Source organism: Rutidosis leptorrhynchoides, chromosome 11, assembly GCF_046630445.1.
Source record: "Rutidosis leptorrhynchoides isolate AG116_Rl617_1_P2 chromosome 11, CSIRO_AGI_Rlap_v1, whole genome shotgun sequence".
Classification (NCBI taxonomy): Eukaryota; Viridiplantae; Streptophyta; class Magnoliopsida; order Asterales; family Asteraceae; genus Rutidosis; species Rutidosis leptorrhynchoides.
In genome coordinates, this window is record NC_092343.1 from 109821316 (window position 1) to 109827930 (window position 6615).

At 32.9% G+C, this 6615-nt stretch overlaps 1 non-coding gene across 1 annotated transcript; it reads left to right on the top strand.

Annotated features, from left to right (window-relative positions):
• The first annotated feature begins 218 nt into the window (after window positions 1-218).
• On the top strand, window positions 219-324 carry LOC139879085 (small nucleolar RNA R71). Its single transcript, XR_011769937.1, has one exon. It is a non-coding gene; the product is annotated as a small nucleolar RNA R71 (small nucleolar RNA).
• The last annotated feature ends 6291 nt before the right edge of the window (window positions 325-6615 follow it).

Sequence of the window (6615 nt, forward strand, 5' to 3'; positions counted from 1 at the left end):
TGGCTTCCGTTTGATCATTAAGTGCGAAGAGTGGAGCAGATGATGAAGTTGTTTCACCACTGTTCCAGTCATGATGATGCATTGTCATGTTTTCGAGCAATTCGCATGCTTCGTCTGCGGTTTAGTTCATCTGATTTCCTTGAGCTGCTGCGTCGATCGTCGTCCTATGATTTACCGTAAGACCATTGTAGAAGGTACAGATTTGGGTTGACCGTTCTAGCTGGTGATTAGGGCATTTTTTTAGCATGGTTTTGAATCGCTCCCATGCGTTGTAAAGAGATTCATCATAACTTTGTTTAAAGTTAATGATGTTATTCTTAATCTTGGTTTGTTTAGAAGGAGGGAAATATTTGGTTAGAAATTTAGTAGCCATCTCCATCCATGACGTGATGGAATCTTTTTGCAATCCTTCAAAGCATGTTTGTGCATGATGAGTGAGAGAATAGGGGAACAAGTATAACTGGACTATATCTTGTCCTATCCTGGCTGTTTGTAGGAGTTTGAAAGAAATATGAATTTATCAAGGTGAGAGTTAGGATCATCATTCGGTAGTCCATGAAATTGACAGCCATTTTGGATGAGCTGTATAATGTGATGCTTTTCCTCGAACGGGTGTCCTTGAATCTCTAGGAATCTGATTGCTCCTCCTCGACTTTCAATCGAGGGTTTGGTGTTTTCATTTAGAGTAACGCGTAACTCCATTCAATTTCTGATTCGTTCTTCTTTGCATGCTTTAGAGATTATTATGTTTGGATCAGGTATGAATAACAACGGCCCTATTCTATATCTGGTTTGGGTCATACACTGAGTATATCCTCTTGTTTAAAATTTTAGGTACATAAGCCAAGTTCCAAATTTAGTCTAAAAGTAAACTAAAGCGATCTTAATATAAGGTAATTTTTAGGTATTTAAGGTAATGTAAGGTAATTATTGTAGTGACCAGAACTTTTCCATGTTTATATATATTAAATGAAATTGTTATTTACATGATTAAGTGTTTCCAGCATGTTAAGCAATCAAACTTGTTAAGACTTGATTAATTTAAATAGGTTTCATATAGACAATTGACCACCCATGTTGACCGGTGATTCACGAACGTTAAAACTTGTAAAAACTATATGATGACATATATATGATTATATATATAGTTAACATGATATTATGATAAGTAAGTATCTCATTAGGTATTTTAACAATGAGTTGTATACATAAAATTGAGTTTATTGAATTAAGAAACTCAAAACGATATATATAACGATTATCATTATAACAACGTCTTACTAAATACATATGAATCATATTAAGATAATGATGCACTATGTTTAATCATGATAAGTGATAAGTAAACATGTCATTAAGTGTATTAACAATGAACTACCTATGTTAAAACAAGACTACTAACTTAATGATTTCGAAACGAGACATATATGTAACGATTATAGTTGTAACAACATTTAACTCTATATATATCATACTAAGATATACTAATATATCATAATATCATGATAATGTAATAATTTAACATCTCTTTAGATATAATAAACAATGGGTTAACAACATTTAACAAGATCGTTAACCTAAAGGTTTCAAAACAACATTTACATGTAACGACTAACGATGACTTAACGACTCAGTTAAAATGTATATACATGTAGTGTTTTAATATGTATTCATACACTTTTGAAAGACTTCAAGACACTTATCAAAATACTTCTACTTAACAAAAATGCTTACAATTACATCCTCGTTCAGATTCATCAACAATTCTACGCGTATGCACCCGTATTTTGTACTCGTACAATACAAAGGTTTAGATGTATGATCAGCTCTTAGCAGCCCATGTGAGTCACCTAACACATGTGGGAACCATCATTTGGCAGCTAGCTTGAAATATCTCATAAAATTACAAAAATATTAGTAATCATTCATGACTTATTTACATGTAAACAAAATTACACATCCTTTATATCTAATCCATATACCAAGGACCAAAAACACCTACAAACACTTTCATTCTTCTATTTTCTTCATCAAATTGATCTCTCTCAAGTTCTATCTTCAAGTTCTAAGTGTTCTTCATAAATTCTATAAGTTCTAGTTTCATAAAATCAAGAATACTTCCAAGTTTGCTAGCTTACTTCCAATCTTTTAAAGTGATCATCCAAACTCAAGAAATCTTTCTTATTTATAGTAAGATATCTTTCTAATACAAGGTAATACTCATATTCAAACTTTGATTCAATTTCTATAACTATAACAATCTTATTTCGAGTGGAAATCTTACTTGAACTTGTTTTCGTGTCATGATTCTGCTTCAAGAACTTTCAAGACATCCAAGGATCCTTTGAAGCTAGATCCATTTTTCTCATTTCCAGTAAGTTTATCCACAAAACCTGAGGTAGTAATGATGTTGATAACATCATTCAATTCATATATATAAAACTACCTTATTCGAAGGTTTAAACTTGAAATCACTAGAACATAGTTTAGTTAATTCTAAACTTGTTCGCAAACAAAAGTTAATCTTTCTAACTTGACTTTTAAAATCAACTAGACACATGTTCTATATCTATATGATATGCAAACTTAATGATTTAAAACCTGAAAACACGAAAAACACCGTAAAACTGGATATACGCCGTCCTAGTAACACCGCGGGCTGTTTTGGGTTAGTTAATTAAAAACTATGATAAACTTTTATTTAAAAGTTGTTCTTATGAAAAAATGATTATTCTTATGAACATGAAACCATATCCAAAAATCATGATTAAACTCAAAGTGGAAGTATGTTTTCCAAAATGGTCATCTAGACGTCGTTCTTTCGACTGAAATGACTACCTTTACAAAAACAACTTGTAACCTGTATTTCTGACAATAAACTTATACTTTTTCTGTATAGATTCATAAACTTAAGTTCAATATGAAACCATAGCAATTGGATTCACTCAAAACGGATTTAAAACGAAGAAGTTGTGGGTAAAACAAGATTGGATATTTTTACTTGTTGTAGCTACGTGAAAATTGGTAACAAATCTATATTAATCATATCCTAGCTAACTTATATTGTATAATACATATATTCTAATATATTTTGTAATCTTGGGATACCATAGACACGTATACAAATGTTTTGACATATCATATCGACCCATCTATATATATTATTTGGAACAACCATAGACACTCTATATGTAGTAATGTTGGAGTTAGCTATACAGGGTTGAGGTTGATTCCAAAAATATATATACTTTGAGTTGTGATCTAGCCTGAGACGTGTATACACTGGGTCGTGGATTGGGTCAAGATAATATATATCAATTTATTTCTGTACATCTAACTATGGACAACTAGTTGTAGATTACTAACGAGGACAGCTGACTTAATAAACTTAAAATATTAAAACGTATTAGAAATGTTGTAAATATATTTTGAACATACTTTGATATATATGTACATATTTGTTATAGGTTCGTGAATCGACCAGTGGCTAAGTCTTACTTCCCGACGAAGTAAAAATCTGTGAAAGTGAGTTATAGTCCCACTTTTAAAATCTAATATTTTTGGGATGAGAATACATGCAGCTTTATAAATGTTTTACAAAATAGACACAAGTACATGAAACTACTTTCTATGGTTGAACGATCGAAGCCGAATATGCCCCTTTTACTTGGTAACCTAGAATTAGTAAACCAGTCTACTAATTGACGCGAATCCTAAAGATAGATCTATTGGGCCCAACAAACCCCATCCGTTGTAGCGGATGCTTTAGTACTTCGAGTTTTTATATCATGTCCGATGGATGTCCCGGAATGATGGGGATATTCTTATATGCATCTTGTTAATGTCGGTTACCAGGTGTTCACCGTATGAACGATTTTTATCTCTATGTATGGGATGTATTGAAATATGAAATCTTGTGGTGTATTATTATGATTTGATAATATATAGGTTAAACCTATAACTCACCAACATTTTTGTTGACGTTTTAAGCATGTTTATTCTCAGGTGATTATTAAGAGCTTCCGATGTTGCGTACTAAAATAAGAACAAGATTTGGAGTCCATGCTTGTATGATATTATGTAAAACTGCATTCAAGAAACTTATTTTTGATGTAATATATTCATATTGTAAACCATTATGTAATGGTCGTGTGTAAACGGTATATTTTAGATTATCATTATTTGATAATCTACATAATGCTTTTTAAACCTTTTTCGATAAAATAAAGGTTATGGTTGTTTTAAAAATGAATGCAGTCTTTGAAAAACGTCTCATATAGAGGTCAAAACCTCGCGACGAAATCAATTAATATGAAACGTTTATAATCAATATGAACGGGACATTTCAGTTGGTATCCGAGCGTTGGTCTTAGAGAACCAGAAATTTGCGTTAGTGTGTCGTATCGAGTTTATTAGGATACATTAGTGAGTCTGGACTTCTACCGTGTTTTCTTTAAAAACGATTGCTTAACACTTTTGTTGGAAACTATATATTATTAACATGTAAATATTATATGATATATTAACCTCTTAATGTGTTTGATATTGTGTGATAGATGTCTACCACTAGTACAAATGTCATTGATTCACCTAATAATAATGAAGAGTCGAATATATTTTGGGAAGATTCACAAATTCCCGAAGAGGAACCGGAAGAAGAGGAACCGGAAGAGGAGGAACCGGAAGAGGAGGAACCGGGATAGGAGGAACCGAAAGAGGAGGAACCGGAAGAAGAGGTTCCGGAGTAAGAAATAATGATACCTATAATAAATCGATTAAATAAAAGAAAATCCTCAACCAACGGACCAAAGTTAATAATGGCCAAAGGTGTTTCCGCCGAGGAAGCAAAATATTGGGAAGATTATCAATTTTCCGATGAATCGGATCCCGATGAGGATTCCGATGATGTTATAGAAATTACCTCGACCCAATTTAATAAAGCGAAAGAAAATAATAAGGGAAAAGGTATAAAAATAGAGAAACCCGATTCCAACCCCGATGAACTTTATATGTATCGGCAACATCCGTATTTCCTAAAATGTAACAATGACCCGGGAACCTCTAAACCACCAGGTTTTTCTAAACCATTGTGAAAAATGATGGCTCATATTAGAGGAACACCATATATTCCTAGAAAATTAGGAAAACGAACCAAGTCCAAAGAAGAAACCAGTGATTCAGATTAGAGGGTTGTAATCATGTCGTGTATTATATATATTGTAGTGTGCTTGTACTTTTATATTCTATGTAAAAATTGCTTGTATTGTTTGTTAATTATCTTTTACGAATCTAATCCTTGTCTATTTTACAGTATAAAAACAAAATGGACGTTAAGGGTAGATAACCGAACATTTTAGAAGACCTACCAGAGGATATGAGTGAGGAAATCTTGTTTAGAGTCGGTCAGAATTCATCAGCACATTTAGTTATGACCAAATTAACTTTTCAAACATTTGAAAGACTTTCCAGAAATGTCTTAGTTTATAAAAGGCTTTCCTTTGATTGGTGAGGTATATCACATTGGGGAGACCGTAAGTTATGTCGTGTTTTCTTTAAAGCGTTAAATGTGGGGAACCCAAATGCAATTTTATGCTACGGGTTAAGAACCTATTTTGACTCAACATATCCCAACATAGGATTTCGTGAATTAGAAAGAGCTTCTAACATGCAACATAAAGAAGCATGTTATGCTTACAGGTTAGTTATGTTCACTTCTTAACAAAGTGAGAAAAAGAACATCGGATTGCAGCTTTTAAATAAAACCTTCCCACAAGTGACGGATTCAGTAGTTGGGGTGAGAAACAAGGTTTTTAGATTATTACGGGGCTGTTGGACATTACGAAACCCTCGACCTTTTGACGACATTACAACATGCTGCCTAGCCAATGGTCATAACGGTTATTTTCCACAAGATCAAGGATGGGAAGTCGTCTTAGTAAAACCTGAATGCATGACTTGTTTCTGGACTTATGAATTACGTGTCTTTATTTATTTTGCTGAACAAGTTGTGTATTAACTAGAATTGCCTTTATAGTTGCCGAGTAGCAAAGTTATTATGTGCTATATTTCATCCTATATCTATTACAGCGGTATTGTAAGTTTGTAAAATATTGTATAAAGTTTGAACGCGAAATATTATTGTAATAAGTTTTTCATATAGAATCGTAGTAGTTGAATTGTATAATAGCTGCTAAGTATGAACTTAACGGGTAGGTACTACCCGAATTAAAACTATAAAATGCTAATATGAAGAAAAAGCTTTTATAAATAAGTTCATATTATGCTATGAAATACTATTGACTACTCTTAAATTCTATATGATTAACTCAATTCTTTTGGCTATTTTGAAGGAAATGGCACCGGCGACTCGTCAGAACTTGAACATGAGTGAGGAAGACTTCCGTGTTTTCCTTTCTGCGAACATAGCTGCAGTGCAGGCTGCAATGCAAAATAACAATAACTCTGGATCTAACAGTGGAACTAATTCCGCAAGAAATCGTGTAGGATGCTCCTACAAAGAATTCACTACCTGCAAACCTTTGGAATTTGATGGAACCGAAGGACCAATTGGATTGAAACGGTGGACCGAGAAGGTCGAATCGGTGTTTGCCATAA